This window comes from Mustela lutreola, chromosome 4, assembly GCF_030435805.1.
Source record: "Mustela lutreola isolate mMusLut2 chromosome 4, mMusLut2.pri, whole genome shotgun sequence".
NCBI lineage: Eukaryota > Metazoa > Chordata > Mammalia > Carnivora > Mustelidae > Mustela > Mustela lutreola.
Window position 1 is genome coordinate 174,855,902 of NC_081293.1, and position 15,615 is coordinate 174,871,516.

Consider the following 15,615-nt stretch of genomic DNA (forward strand, 5'->3'; position numbering starts at 1 on the left):
CAAAAAATCTCAATCTTATTTAATCCACTTTCTACACAGTTGTTATTCACAGTTAGGGCAGTTCCTAATGGGAACAGGGTAACTGCAGGATCTATAGTTTCTAATACTTGATTTTTTTTTTTAAGATTTTATTTATTTATTTGACATAGAGAGAGATCACAAGTAGGCAGAGACTCAGAGAGAGAGAGAGAAGCAGGCTCCCCGCTGAGCAAAGAGACTGATGCGGGGCTTGATCCCAGAACACTGAGATCATGACCTGAGCCGAAGGCAGCGGCTTAATCCACTGAGCCACCCAGGCGCCCCTCTAATACTTGATTTTAAGTACACACAGAGCCAATGGCAACATTCGATATTTCCATGGGCATCTTATATGTCCCTCTGGCATTTTGCATTCAAAGATTACTCTAATGTTCAACTCATCCTTCTTGCAAAAGCTCTTTCTCATCTTTTTTTCTTAAACTCAGCAAAAGGCATTTTTCTTTTCTTGGTCAATGAATCCAAAATGTGGGTGCCATCCTTTTACTTCCTGGGAGAAATTAATTGTACCTTTTATTATCAATTCTCAACTCCGTACTTGGCCTTTAAACCTTCTTAATCTTTTATGCAATTCCTAGTGATCTTTCTAAACTGCATATGATTTAGGAGCTTAAGAAACCTATTACCCACCCGAGTGTGTCTCTACCTTTCTCTTTATCATGGCACACATAAAAGATTTTATGTATCTTGGTGTGAATGGATGTGATTGCTTGTTCAGAGGGACTTGCCTGGGGGGGAGCTTTTCTTGCACCTTCAGTTACTCCAGAGCTGAATTGTTCATGGAATGTGAACCTGTAACAGATTTAGCGTTATCAGTCAGCCATGGTGCACTGCTTGGCCTTAGGAGATACAAAGTCAAAATACCTTACTATGTCATTCAAAGTTCTTTCAGGATCTAGTCTTTGACTTCTCTCCCAACCTCATCTCAAGCTGCATTTCTTCCCTTGCCCTCCCCAATCCATGTTTTATTTCTCACCCTCCCATAGTTTTATATATAAAAATATATATGATGTATAATATATGATGTATTATATATAGATCCTATATGTGGCATAATATATATGTTTGTATATACACACATATGTATTTATCTGTGTGTATACTTATGTCTATCTATATCTATCTCTCTGACTATTCTGAATTTTTTTCTGGACTGTGACAAATTTTTTCATCCTCCTGGCCTCTGCTTCCTCATGTCATTGCCATCTTCAGTGAACATGTGGAACATCACCTTGTTAGACTCAGTTCACGTGCTATCTCCTCTATGAAGTCTTCTCCCTCAGATACAATGGATATTTCTCTTCGTATATCCAGTGGTCCTTGTTAACACTTCTGTAATGCTTGACTGTCTTTTTTATTAATATGTTGTTCTCTCCCTATGAAGCTTCTCTAATAGAAGTCAGAGGCCATGTAATATTCATTGCCATGTTCTGTATCTATTTTCAACAGTGGCTGACTCACAAGGGATACTCAATAAATATTTGTCAAATATTGTTTGTTGGTATAAAAGAAAAAAACACTTTGGCGGAAATGTTCAGAAAAATTATTAGACCATATTCATTGATCCCACTGACAGAAAATTTCCAAGTTTACCCTGCTGATGACCTTAATGCTAGTTAAAAATAAAGACCCCTGAATTTGTCCTTAAAACTTGTTCCCTGGCAATTGAAGTCTATGGACCATGGCTAATTTAAAGACAAACGCTTCATTTGAAATAGTTCTTGAATAATTTTGGCCTCATCACTCTGGTTATAGATATAGCCTTAAAATGTAAGGCTTTAAATCACTTTTGGTTCTTGCATAAGAAAACAGATGTTCAGCTTGCTCCACTGGTTTGCTATTTTCACAAGTGATTTGCCATTGAAGGAATTTATTGCTGGAAGGAAATTGACTGTATCTATCAAAATTTAAAATGCACCTCCCTTTAATCCAGCAATTCCACTTCATATATGAAATAATATATTTATAAAGATACTCATTATTGTTTGTACTTGTACAATCAAATGTTGCTCGTACTTGCAAAATTGGAAAATAGCTAAATGTTCTTTAATGAAGTACTGATTAAATGCATTATGGTAGATCCACCTTTACATAGACTAATATGGAAATATCATAATAACTCTAAGTTATGTTACTTAGGGAATAAGACAAAAGAGTATGTATACTATGGTATCGCTTATGTCAAAAGGCAGAGCTTGTATGTATAGCTTGTAAAGGCATAATATTTCTCTAGAAAGATATATAAGAAACTGGTGAAAGTATTGGCTGGGGGTGGGGTGGGGGACTGATAACTAGAGAAGGAAAAAGAGATTAAAATTTACTTTTCACCGTTTATATATTTTATCTTTTGAATATCATGCCAAATACATTTATCATGTATCAAACAGACATGCATTTCAAAGAAAAATATTCTTATTTCAAAAAGAATGGAATTCATATATTAATAACAAGGTCTCAACTAGTCAGTTTTGCTAAGCTGCCTAGAGATTTTTATGGCAAAAGATCAAGAACACAACATTTATCTCTGAATAGCTACTAATCAGGAGTCTATGCTCTTATATAAGTATGAAGCACATTATTTAAAAAATAAAAACTCTACATTTTCATAGCTTTACGGATCTAGAAACTTGGAATACAGTGTATGGCCTTATATTTATTTGTATGTACACAGTTTTCTTCCCAAACTAGATGGTAAGCTATCTTCAGGTCAGTGACTTTATTTTTATTTTCTTAATGCATCAAAATACCTAATATAGTTTCTTACATGCAGCAAGACATTGAAAATGTATTTCCTGATTGTGCAAGGGAAAGATTAGTAATGGGACTTAGCATCATTAGTAATCCCTACCTCTAGCCGTGTGGGATGAAAATGTAGTCATTCATTTCAGTGCCTGCATGTAAAAATTTAGCATGTGCTACCTTCTTTAGCAACTGAGTGGTCTTAGAGAGTTATTAGCTATTAACTGGATTTATCAAGTGTGCTCCTCAAATGGGCCTCTAGATATATTTATAAAACTATGAAAGAAAGATGGAACTGTTGCTATTAAGGTTTATAATGAAAGTGCTCTAGAGGCAATTCATAAAAGCAGGTACTGGATATAATCACACATGTGCACCCTACTGCTACTCATCTAGTTTAGGAAGAGGAATGACTTTAATGTTTCTCTTTCCTTCATGTGTTTATCTTTCTTAACATCCTATCATTACCCCTTTATCCTATATAGATTTTTTTTTTTTAAACGATGCACTGAAAATTTGGAAAGGCCTCCACACATTCATTTCAGGAAAAGAATGTGGAGGGGTTACCTAGCTTCCTTGGGGCTTAAGGTTCAAATAAGCCTAAAGGGATGGACCTTCATGAGGGACTGATTTGCACAAGGCCTTTGTTTATGACAGTCGAGGAAGAGGAAGGAGACGCCTGTGCCAGGATGGCTCCTGCGGGAAGGAAGTGATGAGGAGGAAGTGGGGGGGGACGGTGTGCTGTAAGCCTCCCGCTGAAAGTCTCTGGGAACAGGGATGTGGCCAGAACAACAGCGGCCCATTTTCAAGGAGGAACACATGAAAGGCAGAGGCACCGCTCTGTCAGAACGTTGGTGTCCTGGTTCTTCCTGGGGAGGAACTCCAGGGGGAAAACGCGTGGTATGGGGACAGCGCTGTCTTACAGAATTCGAGTCGTTACACTACACAGGTTGTCCAGGGGAATCCCAGAACTAACGACGGGAATTCCCGGGGCGGGTGTTGCCGCGGACGGCAGGACAAGATTGAAAGGAGCTGCTACCATTACGGTTGCCCCATCATTTATAAATAAATATGGGTAAGGCCTACTCAAGCGTACACGAATGAATTTGGGAAGGAAATACCACCACAAGCTTATGTAGTTGACTCTGGGACAACACAGCTTTGAACTGTGCAGACTCCCTTACAGGCAGATATATATAGATATATATATATATATATATATATATATATATATATATATATCAATCACACACACACAGTATAGTACCATAAATATATTTTTTCTTCCTTATACATTTCTGTTTAAAAAAATTATTTATTTGTTTGAGAGAGAGAGAGAGTGAGCAAACAGGGGGAGAGGGACAGAAGGAGAGGGAGAGAGAATTTAAAGTTGTCCATGGGCTGAATGCAGAGCCCTACGGGGGACTCAATCCCACCACCCTGAGATCACCACCTGAGCGAAACCAAGAGTCGGATGCTTAACTGACTGAGACCCCAGGCACCCCTCACTTATGACTTTTTAAATAATATTTTCTTTCTCTACATCATTGTAACAATATAGTATATAATACATATACAAAATATGTGTTATTCAACGGTCTCTGTTATCGGTAAGATTTCTGGTCAACAGTGCACTAGTAGTAGCTACGTTTTTGAGGAGTCAAAAGTCCTACACAGATTTTCAGCTGCCCAGGGGGTCGGCCCCCCCAGCCCTGCTGCTGCCAGCACCCTCTGAAGGTGCACTCACATGAGTGGGTCGTTCCACAATGTCAGGTTTATTCAATTATAAACGAAGGTTAACCTAATTACAAAGCAGTTTCAGGCTTCCAAACTCAGTGATATTTCACTACGCAGGTAACTCGGCTTCATCCACGTCACACAGAGCAAAGAACAACACAAAGTCACACAACAAACAAGATACAGCCAGGGGCGAGAAGGTCACTAACCGAAAGCGAAGTCCATCAGAGAGTGCGCGGCTGAGATGAGGCCTGGGTCTAGGCAGGCTCGGCGCTGGGCAGGCGCTGCCTCTTACGTTGAAGCCTCGGAGGAGGAGCTCTGCTCTGTTCAGAGACCAGCCAGGAGGAGCCTCCAGCTGCAGCGGCCTTTGTGATGTGGTCTCATGTGAAAGGGTCAGCATCTGGAGAATCTGGTCGTTTGCTGCAAATGTCTTCTTTTTCATGGTGTTTCATCAGTCTTGGGCCCCTTCAGGCCTCCTCTGGGTCTGCTGGTTGTCAGTTCTGGGTGTCGTTGGCCTGTGTTCATTTCAGTGACATTTAGTCTTAGTTGCAGTGTCCTTGGCTGCTTATGTCACTGCTTGACATGAGTGACTTCATCTTACTCTCTTGACCTGCATCATTCAAGGGTCACTTGTATTCATAATATGTCAACCGTTTTTCTTTCTGAATTAAAAAATATTGGACTGTTCTTTTGGCATGAAATTGGGATAGGCATACTGTTGTTCACCAAGTATTAAAGCTCAGATGAATAAATATCATCTTTGCTACTATCCTTCATGCTATTTTCTTACCAAGAATGTTTTTATGTTCACAGGAACAGATGTAGTGATAAGAGATCCTGAGGGTTTTTTTTTTTTAAAGGTTCTTCTTATTAAAAAATACTAGCCCTAAAATACACACACACACACACACACACACACACACGCAAAATTTACAAAATCGGAATATTAACATTTATGATCTATGATGCGTTCTTGGGTAAAATCCTTTGCACAATAGGAAGGGAGTTGCTTTCAAAGCAATGCTGTATTTTTTAAAATTTTTCTTATTTAACCATCAGGTATTCAATGTTTGCTTGAATCATCAAAAACTTTATTTCAGACGGCAACTGACATTTTCTCATATTAAAAAAATAAATCCTTGAGTTGACAGACATTCAACCGTAGGAGGGAAGGCTTGAGCTGACAGTTGCTTCCTGGCACAGGCTTTTAATTACGGAGTCAGCATGCGAGCTTCAGCAGCCCCAAGGAGTTGGTAGCTAACACTGACTGGCATTCAATCCACTGGGAGAACGGAAAGAGGAAGTGTGGCAATTACTGGCATTCAGGGGGAACGTGATGAGTATATATTTGCCCTAGGACCAGGAGTCTTAATTTCCTATAGGAAAGAAGATGACTATTGTTCCATCTGTGTAGCTTTATCAGAAAATAAATTGTTTCCCATAATTGAAATTTTATAATAATGAAGGCTTAGAATTTATTCACTGTTACATTTAGCCATTTTAGATAAAGTCACATCTTTTTAATGTATGTTGGATATTTTCCTGTCCTGTTAAGTACAGTATCCGGAACAAAATGTAAAGTTCTTTTATGCAACCGGAGTGATAAATTTCAACTGTTTCAGTTTTACTGTGAACGCGGTGAGACCCTCTTTTTCCAGCTCTGGTCTTTGTATCAGCTGTTCTTTCTCCGAATCAGCTTCTAGCTCAATAGCCCAACTGGCCCTTCTAAAAGGTTGTTTAATGTAATCTAGGGACGCAGATGACCAAGTTTGTTACATTAAAAAAAAAAAAATCATTTCTTCCTCATTGTAAATCAATGGGCTTTTATTTGAGGCTCAGAAAAGGACTTCTTTTCCTGTGGATTCAAGCATTTTAGTATTGCCATTTTTCTAATCAATTCCCAGAGGATTTACAGAGCATTTGTTGTATGTCAGGGTTGAGGGAGGTCGCCACAGATGTGTCCTTTGGGTGAGCAAAATGCTACTGAACTCGAATACTTTGGGAGGCAGGGATGCTTGTTTAGGTATGTCTATCCAGACCTTTTGCATTTCTAGGCACTATAAGGAATTCCTGCTTTTTCAGATCTTCTGTCTTCTTCTGAATCAGCAAGAGGATGGGACATGACCTCTCCGGGCTTTTGACTTTACAATCAGAAGCGTAGTGTTTCCTGTGGCATGTCATCCTTTACAGCCCTGAGATGCCCCCAAGTTAACAATAGAAACGACTCTGGTCCAGATCACCACATCAAGAAGTTCATTTAGTTTCTGCACTTAAAATGAGATGGACCATTCTTAGTTTCTCTGCGAAATTTCTCTCCCCCATATGCTCGCTCACAAATAAAGGCCCACACGAATTGGGATAAGCCACATTTAAGAAAATGTATAGGGAGAGGTGCCTCCGGGATGCCTCAGTCCATGAAGTGTCCCATTCTTGGTTTCAGCTCAGCTCTTGATCTCAGGGTCGTGAAATCGAGCCCCAGGTTGAATCTACTTGAGTCTCTGTCTCCCTCTCCCTCCGTCCTTCCTGCTTGTGCTTTCTCTCTAAAATAAATAAATAAATCTTTTTTAAAAAAAGAAAATATCTAGGGATAGCAAACATGAAAGTAGATAAGGGATCTTTAACCATTAGTCTTAAATCAATCCTTCATGGATAAAAACATACAAACTAATGTATAGATTCCTGATCCTGTGGTTTCTCCTGACACTCAATTATCCCTTTTAGGGAAAATTAGTGTTTCGGATCTTGGCTCTTTTTAGCAGCTTCACTCTAGTCCAATTAAATTAAAATCTTTCGGCTCTTCCACAATTAATACAAAAAAAGAAAAAAGAAAAAAGGAAAAAGAATTCAACCTTCCTAGGCAACTTTAATGTATGGCACCGAGTTCAATTGATTTAAAACATACAAGTGAATAGACACTGCTTTTGCAAAGTCCCATTCCAAACAGGCATTTGATCTTTTAGCCAATCTAATTTCTGAGACAATTTCACTTAAACAGAAAGTTGGAACAAATAGAATTTAAAACAATCTTTGAAAAATCTGAGTCAAACGCAACAACATACCAGAGATAGAAATTTCCTCGACTTGCTAATCATAGAGTACAATCACAGGTATGAACTGAGTGTGTCATATTTTGACACATCAATAATGGCTCTTAATCATAGCCTTGTATTTTACTATTGAAAAATTGCCATTTAAATGCCACTTGTTAATGACAAATTTTTGGCAGTCTATCCATACATAACCTAAGAGTGGAAAAAACTTTTGCTAAAAAATAATCGGGAATAGAAAAGAGATTGTTCTAGGTACTAAAAATATATGCTCTGAAAAGAAAGATAGGTGAGCTAGTTTCTTCCTATTTCGATTTTTTTTTCTTTACCAAGTCTTTATATAATAAAAAGGGCAATTATAAAAAAATTTCAGGAAATAAGAAAGCTATATTCACTCCTTTTGACTAATCTGGCAACATTAAATGGAAGTGATATAACTTCCTCCTCAAGCTTGCCTAAAGTTCCTTAAAGAATAACATTTCAAAACTGTTAGAATTGAGAGCAAATCACTGACTAGCTTCTTTAGAGAGCTCCATACTGTGTCCTTTAAGAAAATCACATTATGAAGCATCATCATTATTTTCAAGATAGTTTTTTTTGAAGATTTTATTTATTTATTTTGAGATGAAGATAGAGAGAATGCAAATATGAGGAGGGGGAGGGGGAGAGGGAGAGAAAGAAACTCAAGCAGACTCCCCACTGAGCTCAGCTGACTGAGCCACCTAGGTACCTCAGGACAGTTTATTTTCTTGTTCTTTTCTTTTCTTTTTTTTAGATTTTATTTATTTATTTGACAGACAGAGGTCACAAGTAGGCAGAGAGGCAGGCAGAGAGAGAGAGAGGAGGAAGCAGGCTCCCTGCTGAGCAGAGAACCCATGTGGGGCTCAATCGCAGAACCCTGGGATCATGACATCAGCCGAAGGCAGAGGCTTTAACCCACTGAGCCACCCATGCACCCCAGGACAGTTTATTTTCTGATCAATTCTTCTGCAAACTTTTCTGGGTAAAATCAAAGTGGCTTCATAGATTAAAAAAAGAGAAGAAAAAGAAAAGGAACTAGAGTGCATCCCAGATTTTTTCAAGTGAACAATAGTATCTTAGATTCTTGAAGACTTCAAGTAAGCAATGTGTTCAGGTAAACTCAGCAGAGGCCTTATCTACAGACACACGGGGTAGGGTGAGCTCTTGGGATACTGGCAGGGTCCGCTGCGTAGTTATCTTGATGCTAGTGCCTCCAACTCATCGTCCCCTGTGCACGGATCCAGGGCATACACTGGTCGTGAATAAGGACCAGTGAGCACGGAACTGCAAGTCTGGCAGCCTGTCCTCATAACCGTTGAGCTGTACTGCTTCTCTGAAGACTCAGAGAACCAGAATTACATAACCGGAGATCCTACTGGGAGCCTAGAAGGCCCAAGTCAGGACTGAACTTTGTAATCCACTTAGGAGTGGGGGATATCAACAGTAAAACTTTAAAATTTATTTGGATCTTGGGACTTACCTTGTTTATTCATCTTATTCAACTTCCTGAAGTTATTAATTGCAAAAAATACAGAAGAAAAGTTACTTTACAGATATGCTGTTCTAAAACATAGTTGAGTGAGGAGAAAATATTCCCATTTCAGGACCATGGGCTGGTCTCTGGGCAGAGGAGCAACTGGGCTTCTTTGTGTTGTTCAGAAGGAATGTAAGAAAAGCCCTTACACTGACTCGAGATGGCCAAAGCCTAAACTCTGCTTCATACGTTCAAGCTGTGGGATTCCAAGGAGGCTGATTTTTGTCTGTTTGTTTTCTTTATTTCAGAATATCCGTCCAAGCAGGAGGCTTTCTCTTCTCAAGGCAAGGGCTTCTTGTGGGAGGGTGGCTTCTAGATTTGGCTGACGTTGAGATGGGGAGCCCTGTAAAGGGAGTAAATGAGAGAAGCAGATCAGGCCTTAAAAGGATGGTGTAGAAAGAGAGAGAAGGATCCATTTTTGACCAGCTGGGTTTCAAGAGAAGAAAATTAACACGAGAAATATCTAAACAGATCTCTGGGGTACGTATGGATACTTTTCTGACACATCACCATGTTGAATCCCCAAGTGACTCTGTTTTACTGTGGTCACATTAAGATTTAAGACCTATTATTTGGTTTGCCGACTGAATCTCTGAATCAGTACCCTCTAACACCGTATTTTCTAGGATGCTTGATTTAGGTCTTACAGACTAGAAAGCAACTGCCTGAGTAAGAAGAAGATCAGGAGAGTGAGCCCGAAATAGGAGTAACAAGGGTTGTGAGAATACAGCGTCTGGAATTCAATGTCTTAGAGATTTGAAGAGGAAAACAGCTGCAATCAACTGAACTTTGTCACACTTTCTAAAAAGTTAGAAACTCATTTAAAAATACCCTGATGGGTTTATTCCCTCAAATAATTATCCAAACCTCTTCATAGACCTTCCCTGTAAACCTCCTCTTTGTTCTGATTATCCTAAACCCCCTTCTTTCCAAATGCACACTTCAGTTTCTTTTGAGATGTAATGGTTTTGTGAAGTTTGTTTTCTTTTGGGTAAAAGCTCACCTTCCACTGTGGGTCCTACAGCAACTCCTGAGGGTGTGTGTGGAAGAGTGTTGGGTTGAACTGTACACTGTTATATCAAGAAACGATAGTCCCTGGGCAGTCCCTGGGTTCTGGCCCAAGTTCACCTTGTTTCTTCCTGAGTACACAGAATTTCAAATTTTCTAGGCTATCCCCCCCCCCACACACACACACAGCTGAATTAGACAGAGGCAGTGTTATGTGAGATACCCAGAATGAAAGGGTGTAAGAAACGACTTCAAACTTGCAGGCTGGAAATGAGGTGTTATCTTTCCTTCTCAGACACACAGTTTATATAGGAATCAGAGTCTTTCCAGAAAAGGGAGCAGAGGTCTCTGACACTCATAATTAGACTGGAAACTCGTCAGGAGCTGAGACCAAGTCCCATGGAGGCTGAGCTGCCAAAATCAAGTAGGTTTGGATAACACTGCTAGAAGTCATTTGTCACTGGGAATGTTAGAGTTGTCACCATGTCAGGTATGAGGCAAGAGGACATTGTTCCATGGTTAGAAAATGCATTGAATTGAAATAGGGCTTGCAGATATTAGGGCTAAACAGAGACTTGGGTTAATGGGATAGTCAGTAGGAATAGTCGGTATTAGGAAATATTTATGTCCACTTGGATTTTTGTAACAGAATCCTCCTCAGCCATAGAGGATAAAGCAAGGTGGGTGGTTTCTGGGTTCACATGCTGAAATCATACCTGTCTGTAGACAGGAAGGTCGATACGTGCCCTAACTATGTGTTTAAGCTTAGGGAGAAATGACCAGTCAGCCAGATGTTGTGAAATGTAGTTTAGTGAAATCGAAATAGCTTCATGAAGTCAATGCAGGTCTCAGAGATGGGCAGAAATTCCGACCAAGCCCAGACATTCCTCAGAACCCCAAAACCCTTGTTACCAGTGAAGTTTCTGATGCCATATGAAAGAAAAGCCACCGTACCTCAGACCAGATAGTGACATGACAACCAGGGCTTTGCTGTGGTCTTGAGGACTGAGAGGTGAGGAAGGTTCGAGGCAGGTCGTTGAGGCCGGATCCCCCGTCAGCAGAGAGAGAGATTGTTACTGAATCAGCAGCCCCTACCTATCCAGACATCAGGATCATATCACAGACCCCCAGATTTGCATTCCCAGTTCCAGGACATTTCCCAAATGAGATTGTTGCCAACACTTTAGCAAGATCCCTGGCACTTGGTGCACCTCAGCATGATTGAGACATTGTGAAGTCAATCCAGAAATACCCAGACTCCCTTCGCCTCACCCCCAGTTTGTGGGGACTTCAGTGAGGCAGGACAACTAATGGCAGAGTGCATTCAGGAGCTCAGAAAAAGGTAAACTCCCTATCATTTCTCTCTGGGAAAGAAGAAAGACCCATGGTGCTGTGGAAAGAGAGAATCCAATCCTGACATTGCTCTGTTGGCTTTTTGAATAGTTACCAGTCTTCCAGTCTCAAAGCAGGCTTATTCTCACACCAGTTCTAAGCACACACATGTGTACACACATGCTCTAATGTACACTATATATATGTATATATATATGTATATGTATATACACATAATATACATTATATATATTCAAACATATGTGTATTATGTATCTATGCTATAATAAATGTTTATATACTTTATATAAGATTATATTACATAGTATTTGTCTAAAGTACAGGTGATTTTCAAAGTAATAGAATTTATTTATTCATTCCTTTTTTTCCCAGCAAATATTCAGAGTTCTCACAATGATGCAGATACTATTTTGCATGCCAGGAATGTAAGTCAGACAGGGTCCCTCCTCTCATGAAATCCATCTTCAAGTCTGGGGTGAGCACATTTGCTCTAAATGAGCAAATAATAAAATATTTCAGGGTAAAAATAATTGTGATGAAAAAATTAAAACAGAGCAATAAAATTGAAAATGAAGTAAGTTGGGGAGTTTAGGCAAGATGTTGCCTAAAAATTAAAAAATTTCACCCATCCATCATTTTTCTAAATTCTGTCCTCTATTTAGGTTCTTCCCTTCATGTTCATCAACCAGGAATCCATAGAGGGTAGACGAGAGGAGGCGGCCAGAGTTTTGCCATATACTGCTGGAAACACACGGGTTAGACTAGGGGAAGGGAAAGCACGGCATGCCTTTAAACTCTCCAGGGCTTCTCTCTGGTCCTGCTTGATCTCTGAGCACTGAGTCTAGGTGTAATGGGCAACAGGGAGCTGTGTACCTGCCCCTGATTGGTCCGTCCTGGCTAGTTTCCTCCAACGAATGCTGTGCTGGGTCTGGTACTTGTCATTCAGATGCATGCTAAATGTATTTATGAAAGTTTACTGCAGAAGGCTTTGTAATAAGGAAGAATACATAGTATGTGTCTAATGATGGAATACTGATTAAATAACTTAACATGACAAACATGACAAAATGAATAAGAATCATGTTCTGAAAAGAAAGCTGTATTTTACCAATTCTGTAGCCCACAGCCCTTTTGATCCACCATCCACGCCTCCATCCCTCCTTCTTTCCTTCTAATTTTGTTATTAACATTCAATAAGGCATTTTTCTCCACGAAGTCTTTATCATATTACTTCAAGGGATTGAAAACATCCTAATTCTGTTAAAGTGACTCCATGTCATGATTTTGCACTATATCTAAAATCTTCAGTGGTCTCTCCCATTTAAGTTTGTGTCATCAAAACCGAGTAAGATGGTCGATAATCTGCTGCTAACCAAACCAGCCCCAAACAGATGCCCTACCGTGGTGACATTGAAGTATTTTCTTCTGATTAGACGGTCATTAGCATAATTATTATAGAAATGTTACGACGTGAAGTAAGGGTGAATGTGGGCAATCAGAATTTTTTAAAAGATTTTATTTATTTATTTGACACAGAGAGAGAGATCACAAGTAGGCAGAGAGGCATGCAGAGAGAGAGGGGGAAGCAGGCCCCCCACTGAGCAGAGAGCCCAATGCGGGGCTCAATCCCAGGACCCTGGGACCAAGACCCGAGCTGAAGGCAGAGGCTTTAACCCACTGAGCCACGCAGGCGCCTCAATCAGAATTTTTTTTTTAGAAGTTGCAATCTGTGTGCACTTAACTCTTTTAAATAGCCCAACATGTAGTAAGGCCCTAAGGAAATACATGGGGTATGGGGGGAAAAGGGTGATGTCGATCAAAGGGTACGAACTTTCACTTATAACTAAATTCTTGTGGCCTAAGATGCAGCTTGATGACTATAGTTAACAATATTATACTGTATCCTTGAGAGCTGTTGAGAGATCTTAAATGTTCTCACCATACACACAGAGATAACTACGTGAGGTGATGGAGGTGTTAACTAATTTTATTGTGTTAATCATTTGACAATATATACATATATCAAATCACCATGTTGTACACCTTTTATATAATACATCACCTCTATCTCAATAAAGCTAGAAAAAGAAAAAAGAAAACACTGGGGAATACTAAGAAATCACATCCCTTAGAAAAAAGCTATTTGTGAGTGGTTGGCTGTAAACACCTTAGAGAAGTAGCGATTAGGGCAGTATCCTCACCCAGAGGCTGCATCATTTCTGATGGCTGCTGGTAGAGGCAAAACGTATGGTGGGAACAATGTATGCAGGTATGGGTGAGTAAAGCCAGCAGAGACTGTGGATGAATGTTAGGAAATGAAGATGCAACTATTGGAAAGTGAGTTCCTTTCTAACTTACACTTTGTTTATAGGACGATATGTATGATGAGAAATATACAGAGAAATTACACACAGAAAATTATTCTTGAAGCACCAGTTCTTTTATTTGTTGGGACAGGTGTTCCAATTGCAGGGATGAGTTTTGATGTCCATTTGGAAGCAATTCATCTTGGTTTCCATGAACAAGCTTAGAGTCTGGTTCAAAAATGCAGTTAATTTTATTTATGTGATGTGTTCTGGCTTCTGGGTGCCTAGAGAAACATAACTCAAATTACATTCTAAGAGCAATGTTGTAAGCAAGCTTCTCAACTTCCAAACAAACAAACAAAAGACCAAAAAGTACCAGGGGTGGGAACTGGGGAGGGTTTGAGGTAGGAGTGAAAACCAAAGTGCTTGGTTTTTGGTAAGAAAGCTCATTTTGTGATGTATGGAAATGGGGAGCAAAGTGGCAGTTCTATCATTGTATATCATTACAAAGAAGAAAAGTTTTTAAGGACTTCTCCTTCCTGTCTGAGCATAAAGCAAGTACCCAGAAAGTAACTGCCTTTCTTCAGGTCACTTGAACCGTATGATGACTTGGTTGCATTTGAAAACCAGTTTTGTATTTTGATCACGATAGTCAGTAAGAGCATACTGGAAAACCATACTGACATCATGTAGTTTTCAATGATGACTGATGTGGAGATATGACTTAGAGGAGAAAATTCTCCCAGTGAGGCTACTCTGTGGCTAACCCTTCTTGTATGCAGTTAAAATAAACCCATTTTCCACCACATTTTATTTTGTAGAATGTCATACTATTGAAAGACTCTAGTTCAACAATAACCAAAATGACCCCATGACCAGGACAGCCTTAACATTCCTCTCGGCTTGCCTGACCTCAGACAGACTTCCTCTCTTTCCAGGCTCCTGACGTCCCTTTCCTCAGAGCATCTGCTTTAGAAAACATGTACATTCTTTCTCTGCCCCTTTGAGATATAAACCTTTTAGAAGCCTTTTGCCAGTATTAAACCCAGAAATGTCTTTCTCCAGGAGCTGGGAGTTATTTCTTTAAAATGTAATCATCAAGGAGACAGGGCCACAGTGTCTGTGGAAGAAGAGGCGGCTGTGTAGTTCTGTGCGTGCACAGGAGCAAACATGGATGGCCTAATCACAGAGAAGAACATTCACAGGCTTAGGAGTAACTCAGTGGCTTCACACACTGACCAACCTTCCCTCCTAGGGTCCTCCAGGACTCTTCCGCAAGCTCACCCCAGTGCCAACAAACTCTCCTGCTGTTGATTTCAATGAACATGAATTCAAACGCAATTCTGGCCTTGCTCTCCTGTTGCAATTGCTTTGCATAAAATCTTCCTTACTTATTTAACTTGGACTGGTGGAATTTTTGCTTGGACACCCACCCAAATGTGATTATCTGTAGTGGGCATGAAAGCCTCTACTGATCCAACGGGCTGCTTGATATAGTTAGTGCGACCAGAAGGGTTTTGGCGGAGGATGAGGGCAGGCCTGGATAAAAAAAGAATTTTGCATATAGTGGTAGGTCTCTACCGCTTTGTCTACTCAATCTTAATGAAAATAATAGAACAAAATTACAAATTACATTTCATAATTTGTGTAGCTATTTTATCACCGGTAGTTTGACAATCTCTGGTGTTAATAATTCATTCTGTTCTGTTTTGTTTTCTTGCAGGAATGTTATTGGCTGGAGTAGGGAAGAGTGTTTATACCCCCTATATCCTATGGATTGTTGAAAGAGAGAAAGAAAGAGAGCAAGGGAGTGAGCTATGTTTGTACGCCCTCA

At 39.8% G+C, this 15,615-nt stretch overlaps 1 protein-coding gene across 2 annotated transcripts in view; it reads right to left on the reverse strand.

Annotated features, from left to right (window-relative positions):
• Positions 1-13,893: 13,893 nt before the first annotated feature.
• Positions 13,894-15,615, reverse strand: part of SLC13A1 (solute carrier family 13 member 1) — a 118,511-nt gene continuing 116,789 nt past the window's right edge. For both annotated transcript variants that reach the window (XR_009352957.1, XM_059171725.1), the window contains one exon: positions 13,894-14,065. The gene's annotated coding sequence lies outside the window, so the exon portion shown is untranslated. The remainder of the gene's footprint in view (positions 14,066-15,615) is intronic.